Genomic DNA, 15,000 nt, shown 5'->3' with positions numbered 1-15,000 from the left:
AGTGGTTATTAGTGTAACGTTATCAAACGTTTGAATCTGTCGACATAAATTTGTATAGGTGGTTTTTTTCCACTGGTTTTGAACCAGTGAAGGTTTGTTGAATTGTTATGCGTACATGTTAGTCTAACCTCTAGGTGTACTTACACAAACAAACGAACCAAGCCACGAACCAACGAAAGAGCGAAGCGAATAAACGAACGAACGAAAAGAATGAATGTAATGAAAGGAATCAATCAACGTAAGTACGAGCGAACGGAACGAAGAGAATGAGTGATCCAACCAGTGAAAAAACGAACAAACAACGAACTCTTTTTCTACCAACGAACTGTGTGAAGTGAGTAAGGTTTCAAGGTATTTATCCTTTTTTCTAAGAAAAGCTTTATGGGGGCACTTAAAATAATAATAAAAGCAATTACAATGAAAGCAATAATGTTAAGTGGGATCCTAAATATTAACCAATTTTAAAGTGTTTTAAATTATGAGTTAAAGATCTTTTAAAGATCACTCTATAAATTATTAGCATCGATTCGTGGATAACAACTCCTAGAAATAGGGATACTGTGAGAAGTTGACAACAAAATTTATTCCTAGTTACAATTTTTGTTAGGTTTTTGGGCCACCATAAATGAAAGTAAAACTAAAGGCAACATAGGAATTCTGTAGCAACTGTTTTTTACATTATCAGCGCGGAGTTATTCGACTTGCTTCGTTTCTGTTTTGCGCACTTTATTTACTCCCTTGTCATTACCTGACAATGGATGTTGAACATCGAACATACTGTTTTACATTTAAAAGAATAATTGTTAAAACTTATTTGTGTAACAAAAAGTAGTAGTCATGGCATGACTGGGGAATTTATAAACTGGGTTCACAGCAAATGCTTTTCAGCTTTTGTTTGCAAAGTTACATCTTTTTTTTTTTTTGTTTCCCACATTTTATTTACAGTTATAACGTTAAGTACACTGCAATTATTAACAGGTCACTAATAACACCTTCATTACTTCAACTAATAATTATACCTAGTAAGTATCTCTAACATTGATATAAAATTTCCATTTAGCCTGAAATTGTTTTACCTTATTATTCTTAGAGGCAAGATACATTTCCGTTCTGTATTTCACATCCAGCATTGCCTTAAAAATTTCCAAATTTGGGGGTACTTTACGTTTACGACAATTCCAAATATGAAGTTTAGCCAGAATGAACAGATAGTTAAGTAATTGGTCGGATTCTCCAACTTGTCTACCGACAAAAACATCTTTCAAGGTGAATTCTACATACTTTCCTGAGAGCATAAACCAGAAGTTTTCAAGATGTTTCCAAAAACGATGGGAGAAAGAACATGCATAAAATAGGTGATGAACCGTTTCTGATCCTTTCTCACAAAAGGTACACAGATCATTCGGGACATAACCTATTTTAGCAAGACGATAATTAGTAAAAATAATATCCGCTAATAGTTTAAACTGAAAACTCCTAATAAAGGTTTCATATGAATGTGATTAAATGTTACCAAAAACATTAGCAGCAGTTGAATCGTCCAGATCAAAATCTTCTTTCAGTTTGATAAAGCCTCTCGAACGTTACATCTTAACAGTGAGATAGTTTACCCTATTAAATTAATAATGCAAAGACTTGCTTGTTCTTAAATGTGCAAGTCAAGTAAAACAAATGCTTTTATTCACCCTGCTTTAAGTTCAGACATTTATTTTGTGATAGACAAACATTTCTTGGCTTTGACTTCTTTCAAGTCAATAAAGATTGGGACAAAAATGGAAAAGAATTCTACTACCGCCCTCACAAGCCGTGGGTACAAAAGCTCGTTTTGTACTGCACTGCAGCGTATTCATGTCAAATACTCTTCTGTAATTATAATCACTGGCATTTCTCTCTAAAGACGCCATGAGAAGTTGAGTGTTAAAGAGAAGCTCTGCGGCAATGCGAAAATCCCCGCTGAAGCATTCAACCGAAAATTAATTTGGACTTCAAGGACAAAACCATAAATTGTATTGTCTGTATTGTGCTCCCCCTCCCTTCCTCGTCTCTTCCTCCCCCCCAACTCACCCCTCGTCCCATGCCGTCCCACCCCGACCTCTTGATAGCTTGTTTGGGGTCTGAAGAGGGCCCTTGTCCCCACCTTCCCTAAAATAGCTCACACAGCTAGACGTGTGCAATAGCGATCAGGGAACAACGATGGGCTTGATCTCCGCTGTTCTCAGGTGCAAATTCTCGATAGTACCTAATCATCCGCGTTTGTAAAATGACCAGTTGCTCTGCCAGTTAGGATTCATGAGCAACAAACAGCATTTAAGCGTTTTACCTCGCATGTGAGCGACAAATTATCTTAAGCGCTGAAACATATATGCATAGATTAAAAAGTGAAGAGTTACATGTATTAGGGTCTTCAGGCAAGATTAAGATAGGTCGATCTTTTACTTTTCTTCCCTTCCTCCCTCCCTTGACATGTTTTGTTTTCAAAGTGGTTCTGGGGGTTGGGGGGAGGGGGCGCTTTACAACCGTTTACGACACAGGTTCTTGGTCTTTGTTGTAGAGCACTCTAATTTCCCGTTTCATGGTCAGCCATTTAAGATTTCCACGCACATTCTCCCTCTCCATGGCCTAGGATTCCAAAGCATCTCGAAACTCTTTGACGGAAGCTAGACGCCATCCCTAGAATAAACAACAGAGAGATATCTTAAGGATAGGTGACAAGAATCTTTTGTAGAGTTAACAATCCCTGTCAATTATGAACAAGTTTGACAATCAACCAGGCTGTAGCCAGGCACTAAACTAAACACTTCATAACAGAGAGAAATCTGGCTGACTTGCTTGTTATTTAAACCATTTCATAACCCCTCCTTCCCCTCCCCTTTTTCTGTAACTTGTACGGCCACTCTCTTAGATGGAAACCTCTTTCTCTATAGGAGAATGGGACCCCAAATCCCCCTACTCCCCTACCTTCTTACACACCCAACATTGTAAGAAAACAACACTAAAGAACGCTTTTCTCAAAGTGGTTATCTATCGCTGCAGGATACATAACCTGCTTGTCCACAATGGATCGAGTTACCTGCTATCATTTTTATCAGATTCCCTGGCGGAAAGGAATCTCTATTAATACACACTGCTCCCCCTCCTGTACAAGATACAGGTACTTGCTAGTTCATCTTTAGTACCCCCTACAGTTATTTTTGATGTTAGCCCTGCTGGCAAAACAAAATGTACAAAAACATCTCTCTATTATAAATTTTCATACAAATTGTTATCTCCTCTAGATGATGAAAACTTGGAGCACATTGCAGGATATCCCCAGCAATTCTGCAACTACGCCCCAACAATTCCCTTTCAAGAAAACTGTTTATTTATACATACGTGAGGACTATTAATCCCTCTGGTGCTCAGATGTGGACTCAGTTCTACAGCCCCCTGGGTCAGTGGCTCATAAACCGTCTGCTCTGTAGTAGCATACAATATTAAGGCATCATTGCATCCGTCAGGTCTTTCAACATTAAAATCTGGCTCCACCATGCGACGGACTGTATCAGGGTGAAGGAGAATGCGCCTTATCTCTGTTGCTGACTCACCAGGTTTAAGAACTTCAGTGGCTCCCTATGGGATAAGCGAAGGTAAATCAATATACATGTACAAGAAAAAGAAAACCAAAAAAGGATGAATTGACTGAGCTTGGCCTTTCTCCCGTCCATTGAAAGATTGGACCGGACTTCAAACTTCCCGCTGCAATCGGCAAACATGTCACTAAAGTTGGATGATCTCCTCTGTCAAATACATAATATAAATTCTCGGCTCAACTCTGCATTTGAAAATTTCCCAAGAAAAACACGTTACAAGATGCCTCTTTTACTGAATATTTGCCGTCTGCTTTTCCAAACTTCTTAAGCAGTTTCACCTAGCAAACACAGGGATGAAGATACACTTCTCACGGCATGATTTTGACTTGCGACTTGAATAAAAGAGCGATTTTATTCAAAACATCTCCCTCAACTATTGACTACAGGCGACAATGAGAGGACGTCAAGATAAGAAATCCTTCACCGAAAATTCACTCTTGGGCTTAGGTGGTAGTCCCTCCTCGTGCCTGCTTCTCGCCCCCAGGATTTCACGCGGCCATTTTTTCTTCGCGATTTTCTTTCGCGCCACGCAGGACGGACTTAGCGAAAGAGGGACTACTCGTAGTCTAAAAATTCTTACTTACCTTTTTTGGTGGATACAAGACCACAATGGAGCCGTCCGCCTGGTACACAGATATGGATTGGAAACTTTTCGTTATTAGTGACTTCAATCACAAGTGCATCACCTGTACCATCCACAGCTCTGTAAAACTTCCGATGACGTGAGGGTGTTACCAGCTCAACCCTGTGGGCTTGGAAGGTTGGAATTGCATAAGGGGGGCCTTTTGCGACAAGCAAATAACCAACAACGTGAGCGAATAATGTTCGACTGTCACTAGCAAAATGTACACCACAGCACGCAGCTATCCATTAACTACCACATATGCAGTTGCTGGCCCACTGACTGGTAAAATGTATGCTTGATGGAGGTGATTATAAAGACAAAACAGCAATAAGGCACCAACTATTTGTGTATTTGTTTAGCAGTTTTCGCTTTTAAGGTACTGCACTATGTATGGACAAGGACAAGGTCAAAACCACAGCACCCTATAAAGCGCTATTTATAGTGTACACCTGCTCTACCTATATAGCTATTTTTGTCACGCCTTCTCAAGCTTGAAATTAATTTTCACCCACAGATAAATAGACATGTATATGACTACTGATATCTCACCAAACATCTCTTTTTCCACTGGTAGAACTATTTGGATTAACTTCTACAACATTTACAATCAACATTTGTATACAAAATGCAATCTCCATCTTAGACTTGAGATACTAAGACCAACATGCAAGAGACCTCATGTGAGACCACACCCACACTCCCCTACCCCAGATCCCCTGTACAGTTGTATTCCTATAATGATGAAGTGCCCCAAATGTGGAGGTGTCATCTTACTATACAATCAATACAAACAACCAGGCACCAGGATGCCTCAGTGACTCCTTTCAAGTCTTGCTTATAAAAGATAACCATACTGTTCAAGTTTTATATTATATTTGCCTGTGACCTGGCTCTCTTGTTGATGGGGTGAAGAGAAAACGGGAAGAAAGAGGGTGGAAATAAGAGAAGACATCCCAACCCCCAACCTGCTCCCCCCCCCCCCCCGTCACAGCCACGTCACTCTCAACCACTTCCTTCTTGGCCCTTCCAGCTGAGGTCAGACCCTTCCAACTGGAGCCTGCTCACAGGCTAATATTCTATAGGTTTTACTTAAGTATCAGCATTTTTTAGCTCTATCAACCAATAAATTGTGCATTGCAAAATGCACTGAGACTTTATATGCTCAATGCCCTTTTAGGAATTTCATTATTAAACATCCAACAGTCCCTCCCACCCCTAATCCTTCCCTGCCCCCTGTCTATCACCCCTCTGTGGATTCCATTACCTGCAAATAAATCAGGTGTTTCTACTGCTAGAGCTTTCAACTCTGTCTTCTTGTCAGGATCATTTTTGAATGGAGGCACATTCTCAACCTTAAAAACTTTAAAGCTGACATTATGCAGCATTGTACCATCAGGGGGCCTTGGAATGAGAGCAAATTTGACGCGAAAATATTTTGCTAGGTTTGTAGCCATCAAGTGCCCATCTCCAGTTGGTTGATAAGGAAGTATCATCCTTCCATGGTGCATTGCCCGCCAACATTGCTTCCTGAAACATAATACAAAACATCTTTTTTTTTTTTCAAATTGGTTGATAAAAATAATTATAAGTTATTAGCACTTACATTATTAACGACTTTATGGCAAAAACTATGAGTATTAAAGAAATGGTTGCCATTTTTCTGTCCATTTCTTCCTAATGATGAACCCTTCTTGGGCACTGCAACGGTACTTTCTCTTACTTGTTTGTTTGTAGTTGGAAAACAGAGACCTTTTCAAAAATCTAGCACATTTAATTTTCCAAAACGTGCAAAATGGCAACATGGCAATCCCTAAAATAGCTTGTACCTCCGTAAAACAACACCTGCTTGAAAAATTGGAAACTCTACATGCAATAATCTTACAAGCAACTTAACTCACGTGATAATCATCCATGAAACGTACAAATTCAAACTGTCCCTGAGTGCATGCTCACTATTTGCATGTCACGCCACTTTGGTAACTGCCTTCTTAACAGATAGAATAGGATGCTACTGACACTTGCACATAGAACTCAAGGACGAAAGCTAATAAAACTGTCCCTGAGTGCATACCCACTATTTGCATGACACGCCACTTTGGTAACTGCGTTCTTAACAGATAGAATAGGATGCTACTGAGACTTGCAATGAAAACTAATAAAACTGTCCCTGAGTGCAAGCTCACTATTTGCATGACACGCCACTTTGGTAACTGCATTCTCAACAGATAGAATAGGATGCTACTGACACTTGCACATAGAACTCAAGGAAGAAAGGTAATAAAACTGTCCCTGAGTGCATGCCCACTATTTGCATGACACGCCACTTTGGTAACTGCGTTCTTAACAGATAGAATAGGATGATACTGACACTTGCACATAGAACTCAAGGAAGAAAGCTAATAAAACTGTTCCTAAGTGCATACCCACTATTTGCACGTCACGCCACTTTGGTAACTGCGTTCTTAACAGATAGAATAGGATGATACTGAGACTTGCATATTGAACTCAAGGATGAAAGCTAATAAAACTGTCCCTGAGTGCATTGCTCACTATTTGCATGTCACGCCACTTTGGTAACTGCGTTCTTAACAGATAGAATAGGATGATACTGAGACTTGCACATAGAACTCAAGGATGAAAGCTAATAAAACTGTCCCTGAGCGTATGCCCACTATTTGCACGTCACGCCACCTTGGTAACTGCCTTCTTAAGAGATAGAATAAGATGCTACTGAGACTTGCACGCAGATCTCAAGGATAAAAGCTAAATTTTGATAAAGAAAATCGCTCTCTTACTTTTCGACCTCTACTGTGTCTAAGGTGATGAAATCCTGCTTCTGTTCACTCTCTAAGCTGAACATCTGTTGGTTTTCCAGTGCAGCATTCATTTGATCCAGATTCTCTCTTGAAACCCCTGCAGAGTTGATATACACATGATGGTACATACTTCCTCGGCGGCTCAAACGAGCCTTGCACCCAACCTAGAACAGACAGAAATGTGGAATTGTTGTCAACTTTGACTAAAAAGACATTGTGCAGTTTGTCCCAGAAAATATATATACTCTCCCTGACAGAAGGTAATAGAATTTCCTGGGGGGTGGGGGCTCTCGAAGACCAAAAAAGTTGACGAAATGTATGAAGCTCAAATGGAATCTCCAGAAGGGTTGGGGGACATAGAAAAAATCTCTCGTCTGGGGGACATATGTTTATTTTCTGAATTGACATATTTCTCTTAAGGAGGCTCGAAAGGGTTTTTAGCTGCACGCGCGCACACAAACACACGCGTCAGCTCAATGACTCGAAATTAGCACACCAGAAGTTAAGTCTTGCGTAAAATCTGCGCCAACCAGAAATAAAATCTGCAGAAAAATAACATTTGTTTTTAGCTCGAAATTTTGCTCGGTGACCTATGTTGATTTTTTGCATGCACGCACCATTCACGTTGGCACTTCAAATATAAAAGTTTCAGAGAAACTTATCTAGTAGAATTTTCTGTAAGCTATAAATCGCATTTTTAAATATGTATTTAATTCTACTAGATAACTTTTTGCAATACTGTCTGAAAAGTTAAAGAATTTAGGGAACTTTCCAACAAAGAGATGAAAATGGTAGGTCACCGAATCAGTTTTTCAGATAATTTACAAAAACTGAAATTTAGTGGACGTTTTTGAGCACCTTGTGCGTTGCCATGGTAACTGATATGACGTCACAAGTACCCTGAAAGTATAGCCCAGCGATAGAGTTGCAAGGAGACATATAGTTTGCCCACACCATTAAATATCCTTCTTTGTAATCTTCCATCATTTAACAACCACTGCAGCAACAAAAAACCCTCATCTGAGATTGTCAACTAACAACTCTTGTACTGATGTACTGCATGTAGCTCTTCGACAACTGTTATGCTGTATCAGAATGTTAGCAGGAGAATTCTTTCAATAATCAGTGTAGTGTATAGGTGCAATCTTGGAAACCTGCCTTAGAGGGAATTCAAAAGTGCACAAAGACAGATCTACAGTAAATATGTACATCCTGGAAGCCACAAAATTTGTATCACTGTTTGGAAAACAAGTGTGTGAAATGTCTGCACTGGGAAACAAACTATATCCTATATGGCTTCCATTTTTTGACATAATATTCCTCCTTATATGAAAAATCTTAATATCTACCAATTTTCTAAACAAATTAAATTGTATCTCTTCTCTGACCAACTTGAAACTTCATGAAATATCTAACATTTTGATCATTAACTTCTTTCGAATATCTACTGCTCATATGGTTCGGTCTGTCTCCTTGTGTTTGTACTCTTCTCTTTACACTTTAATCTTATTTTGTTTTGCACGTAAAAGACAGGGGAATAACTCGAAAACTGCAAGGTTCTTTTGTTCTCCTGGCTCAACTTTAAGCATATGTATTTCTTAATTTACTGTAGTTTGTCACTTGCCATGTAAATGTGTCTTTTAGTTGTTAGAGTAAATAAAGCATTGTTGTTGTTGTTGTTGTTGCATGATCTTAGCTGCCGAGTAAACCTTTGAGAGATGGTTAGCAATCATGATCACTTTCAGAAATTTTAAACACGTTTAGGTTAATTTTGTGAATTGCTGGTAAGCAGGTCAATCTGGGCTGCTTGATAATTTTCCCAAGATCAATTAAGACTTTACTTGGTAACTCCACACAACCCTTCCATTATATGTCACAGCTCTTCATGAGAGCCCTACATACTTCGTATGGATTGCAGACCCACATTAGGTAACTTTAACCAGAAAAGCTACACTAAAAGAGATCATTTTAGCCTTATGAGTCCTCTTTAAACCAATTTTTGTGTTTTACAGATCAGCAATTACCTCAAATAGCATACCCTAACCTCTTCAAGAACAAATCAGGCAAACACCTGTCAAGGTGAGGAAAGATCACGTTTATACAAACAAAAGTACAATTAACCTTGGGGCCGGTATAATGAGTGTATAACACTGTCCCATAGGACTTGATTGCCTCAATGTCATCTGGATTGACATCTATGTGTGCCATCCAAAGATCCTCCACTTCCTTTGAGTCAACCATGTCATCTGTGAGCTCTGGATCATACACATCGTATTCTCCATTCACAATGCCTTGTAACCAGCCACCTTGGAGAACAACTTTGGTGGTAAATCCTTCCAGCTTTTTTACTTCTGCAATCTCAACAGATTTTGAAGGTGGCGAAACTATAAAATGAATTTAAGACAATGATTAACCACTTTAATAAATGATGACAAAACAGTATTATTATTATCATCATCATCATCATCATCATTATTATATTATTACTATTATTGTTATTATTATTTAATATTATTTTTACACTAGCTTTCACTGATTAACGTTTTATTTACCCAAGGGCTTAATGATACAGTGTATGTGCAGCAAAACGAGTATATTGTTGTTTAAAACTTTAAGGGAGGCAGTGTGGCCAATCTGGAGGTGCCTGGTTCTAATCCTCCACCCTACTGCTATGTAGATTTGTTCTCAGAAGTTCTGGGTTCAACTCCTCCTCCTCCATATTATTATTATTATTATTATTATTATTACCGGAGAGACTTTAAACAGCGGTGCAAATTTGGCCTGTGACGCCCGCCTCGACATCCATGCACGTGGATTTTGGGAGAGACAGAAGTCGACCTTTTTTGATATAAGAGTATGCCATCCAAACGCCGACTCATATAAAGATCGTACGCCAGAACAAGTGTATCGCCTTCATGAAAACGAGAAGAAAAGAATGTATGAAAGACGAGTCCTGGAAGTTGAACAAGCGTCCTTTACGCCACTAGTATTCACCACAACAGGAGGTATGGGACGCGAATGCTTAAGATATCATAGCCGACTCGCAGAACTGATATCCGTAGAGAAAGGCGAAGACTATGCAAAGACATTGACGTGGATAAGAGGAAAAGTTTCCTTCTCTATCTTAAGATCAGCGCTTCTCTGCCTCAGAGGCTCCAGATCAAATAGGAGGAGAACAAATAATGTCAAAGACATTGATGTAGAGGTTGAACTTGCTAGATCTCATGCTAAATGACTTTTTAATTCTTTTTTTTTTCTTTCTGAGTAATTTTTACTGGTTAGTTATATTTTATATAAATGTATAAAAATAGAGAAATTTATAATATTGCCTGTAAATCAAAAGTTCTTACCTGTTTGGAGATGTTATTTGTTAGGCTTGTATATATCAATGATTTAATAATTTGCTATTCTTACTGTTTTAACAATTTATAATGATGATAATAATAATAATGTTAATAATTACTCAAATGTTCTTTTAGCCTTTTAAATTTTGTAAGCAACTATTGTGAAGTTCTAATAAAGTTTACTATTTTTATTATTATTATTATTATTATTACTATTATTATTGTTGTTGTTGTTGTTGTTGTTGTTGTTATCATCATTATTATTACAGTGTAAATGTACATGTTCTTCCAAGCTCCAAGTGCTTTCATTCAGTTTAATGTAAAAGAGTTAAATATAAAATGGGGACCGGCTATGACAGCAATTTTTCCACATTATTTTTTTGGTCAACAGGCTGGGGATGAACATGTACATGACTAAACAACTTCTCCAATTTTCCATAATTATTCATTTGCTACATCCATTTTTCATACATCTGGAATATAAATCTTCAATGGCTAAATAAATGCATAAAACAAAACTGATGTTTTAGAAATAATGACTTGTAAGGAAGATGATTATAGAAACCTGTATCAAAACCAAATAACACCAAGTTCATATTGCCACCCTCGCACTGTGGGGTTTGTGGAAGTCTTCTTTCAGCAAATTTCCGTCTGAGGAGACTGAAAAAGAACAACAGAACAGTGAAGCACCTATCTGGACATCTGTCACTTTACATGTACAGGTGTAAATGTACATGTACACTTTACATGTACATACGTCGATCTAAATTATTGCTTGAAATATTACACAGTTTTATTGGAGTTGAGTAATATTTCTCAAAGGGCCACTACTTTCTGGAAGCCGTTACCTTTGGAATTCTACGGTACTGTCAGTTGGCTAATGGTGGGCATCTGGTGTATTGTAATGGAAAGTAAAGCACAATTTTTTTATTCCTGGCTTTCCTGCCAATAATAACAAACGTAGCAAAAAGATGAAGAAGGGGAGGGGTTTCTTCAAATATACACAAAATCAAATGAACGATATTGAAAAAAAAATTAAGCCAACGAGATTTAGCATTTTATGGTTTAGAATAGGAGATTTTGGAAGCTGATGGAGTGATGCCCAACTACAGTACAACACTGCAATCAGTGCCCTCATTAACGAACATCCCAGACAATACACAACACTGCCCGGTACCTGTACTATCTTAAAACGAGTATGGACAACGTGCGCGCTTGCGACCCGTGCGAGCCATGGCTGTAAACCATTCGAGGCAGGAGTCAACATGCGAGCAATCCGACTAAACATGCGAGCCACGCAGTTACTGAAAGCGAAACGATTTAAAATGGGTGTTTAGACGTACATACTGTTTATAAGCGCTATTTGCACAATTTGGAGTCCGACGATCGAGGCACGGGTTGTCCCAAAAATCTCAATTCAGTCTGCATTGGAACTGCGTTCTATCGAACGCAATAGGGGCTAAGTTATTAGTCACTGGCCCAAATTAAAAGCTTTGCGTTCCGTTTTAAGTGTTATTGGCGTATACTGTATTAATTAATGTGCCCTTTGTGTTGATTATCAAATAGTACTTACATTGCGTCCTGCAAAAATAATTCCCGCCACGTCACTGATGAAGTCCGGGTGACAATATTTATTTCTGTTTATTCATTCACCAACCCATTAAGGATTAACAAACGCAATACGAAAGACTGCGAAATGACAGAACTAATATTTCGCTAAATATAGCATACAAAATTCCAGGAGTGATCATTACACAATGCAACTCGGCGATAAGCGAACCAAATATGAGCAAAAAACCTGCATACAAATCACGCGCAAACGAGCATAAACACAATCGCTGATCAATGATTCATTAGTATGTATGAGCTCTTCTATTGTCTATCTTTTGTCGCCTTGTTTTTGTAAGGCAAAGTCGTCTATGATACAAATAACGTGGCGAATGGTAAATAAGTGGCATACTCGGTTGTCGGCCTGTCGTAAAAAATATGTACACAAGCTTATTATAATGGCGCAAAGTCCTGCTGCCTGGATATTTATATGAAAGGCAAAGGCATAATCAAGTTAACCTTTACGGAAATAAGTTATCATCAAATGTCGCGTAAAAAGGTTTTTAATATCGAAATTATTTTTGCCGGGCCCTCTTCCCTTGTCTGCCTTGAAGAATTGTTATTCTTGCTGCTGTGACTTGTTTCCTTTGTTATTTTCGCTAAATTCGTTATATTTGTTATTTTCGTTATATTTGTGGGGCCTCCTTCCTTTTTCTTGCTTGAAGAATTGTTATTCTTGCTGGTGTGGCTTGTTTCCTTTGTTATTTTCGCTATATTCGTTATATTTGTTATTTTCGTTATATTTGTGGGCCCCCCTTGCTTGAAGAATTGTTATTGTTGCTGCTGCTGTCTGCTTTATTTGTTATTTTCGCAATATTCGTTATATTTGTGGGGCCCCAGTTCCCTTGTCTCCCTCTAAGAATTGTTATTCTTGCTGCTGTAGCTTGTTGTCCTTTGTTATTTTCGCTATATTCGTTATATTTGTTATTTTCGTTATATTTGTGGCGCCCCCTTCCTTTTTCTTGCTTGAAGAATTGTTATTCTTGCAGGTGTGGCTTGTTTCCTTTGTTATTTTCGCTATATTCGTTATATTTGTTATTTTCGTTATACTTGTGGGGACCCTTTGCCTTCTCTTGCTTGAAGAATTGTTATTCTTGATGCTGCTGTTTGCTTCATTTGTTATTTTCGCTATCTTCGATATATTTGTTATTTTCGTTATATTTGTGGTGCCCCCTTCCCATGTCTGCCCCTAAGAATTGTTATTCTAAACTTGCTGTTGCCGTTTGTTTCCTTTGTTTTTTGCGCTATATTCGTTATATTTGTAGGGCCCCCTTCCCTTGTCCGCCTTGAAGAGTTGTTATTTTTGCTGCTGTGGCTTGTTTCCTTTGTTATTTTCGCTAAATTCGTTATATTTGTTATTTTCGTTATATTTGTGGGGCCTCCTTCCTTTTTCTTGCTTGAAGAATTGTTATTCTTGCTGGTGTGGCTTGTTTCCTTTGTTATTTTCGCTATATTCGTTATATTTGTTATTTTCGTTATATTTGTGGGGCCCCCTTGCTTGAAGAATTGTTATTGTTGCTACTGCTGTCTGCTTTATTTGTTATTTTCGCTATATTCGTTATATTTGTGGGGCCCCAGTTCCCTTGTCTCCCTCTAAGAATTGTTATTCTTGCTGCTGTAGCTTGTTTCCTTTGTTATTTTCGCTAAATTCGTTATATTTGTTATTTTCGTTATATTCACGCTGCTGCCTTTTGCTTCATTTGTTATTTTTGCTGTATTCGTTATTTTCGTTCATACTTAACAAATGTTTTGTTATATTTGTTATTCTTGCGATTGCGTGCATTTCTGGACATATCTCGCCATTTATGAACCGGCCAGCGTGGCTCTCAATCCAGTCGGAATGCGCGATCTCTGGCGTACACATGCTCATCTTGAACAAGGCACCAGGCCGTCTAAAAAGCTTAGCAATATCAAGGATGTTAAACGTTATCCAAATTTGGCCACAATTGCCAAGGATGGACTACTCGTCGTCAAGCGCATAGACCCCTTGTCGCCAGCTGACGAGTGTATCATCGTTCCACTTCAAGCTTTAGGTGGCTTCCTTACTGCGTTACACATTCAATTACGTCACCCTCTGGCAATCAACTGAAGTCGGTAGTGAAGCGCTATCTTTTCGCCTTGAATATGGATAATGCAATCGACCGCATTACGCAAGGCTGCCACGTCTGCGCTTTCCTCCGCCAGACACCCCAGGCCCGCATTGAGCAGTCCTGAACCCCACCTCTGGATACAGTGGGGGTGGCATTTGCAGCAGACGTTGTTAAGCTCTTGCGTCAACTCGTCTGGTGCTGAGGGAATGCACTTCGTCTTTTACATTCTCCTGGCTCCTTGGAGATGACGGGCATGTTTTATTCCGCAGTGGGCTCATCCAGCTGTGCATACAGATGCATCCATTAGACAGCCCACACTTTTCCCTAGATTACGCTAGAGATTGGTCAACTGAAAAATCGAAACAAGAACCCCGTGGCCAAGAAGGCCATGTTGGAGCTCAAGCAAGAACTACTTCGGCAGGACCCTTTAGGAGGGCCAGCCACTGACTTAATCTTAGCTACGGCTACAGCCACTCTGAATTCTCGCATATGAGGTTAGTCAGCTAACTGGACTTAAAGAGATTACTTTTCCAACAAGCAGATTCCACTTTCTGACTTTGACCTCATTTTCAAGCAGCACAGGATATGTCAAACTGACCATCTACAAAGCGAAAAGTCCAAGGCCCCAACCACCTAATTTTGCCAATCTGGCCCATTCTGGTCACCAGAGCCTCGGGTCGACCCAAGGTTCTGGGAAACTCCATGTAGGAGAACATGTGCCGTAGACCTTCTACAGCCAAAAATAGGCTATTTGAACCTTACGGCGCCTGCTCACTCCTCGTGCTAACGTGAATGCACCAATTAGAGACGCTACGAAAACCAATGAGAAGACACTTTGTGTCACGGTTCCCCAGAGCTCTTCTCTCCGTCAGTCAAGAGAAGAGCTCT

The 15,000-nt window shown here is 39.1% G+C and overlaps 2 pseudogenes; one reads left to right on the top strand and one right to left on the bottom strand.

Annotated features, from left to right (window-relative positions):
* Positions 1–1,741, top strand: part of LOC138002962 (uncharacterized) — a 14,228-nt pseudogene extending 12,487 nt beyond the window's left edge.
* Positions 1,742–2,520: 779 nt separating this feature from the next.
* Positions 2,521–15,000, bottom strand: part of LOC138002178 (uncharacterized) — an 18,040-nt pseudogene continuing 5,560 nt past the window's right edge.

This window comes from Montipora foliosa, chromosome 5 (genome assembly GCF_036669935.1).
Source record: "Montipora foliosa isolate CH-2021 chromosome 5, ASM3666993v2, whole genome shotgun sequence".
Taxonomy (NCBI): Eukaryota; Metazoa; Cnidaria; class Anthozoa; order Scleractinia; family Acroporidae; genus Montipora; species Montipora foliosa.
The sequence above is the reverse complement of the archived record's forward strand: the minus strand, read 5'-3'. Positions and strand labels throughout refer to the sequence as shown.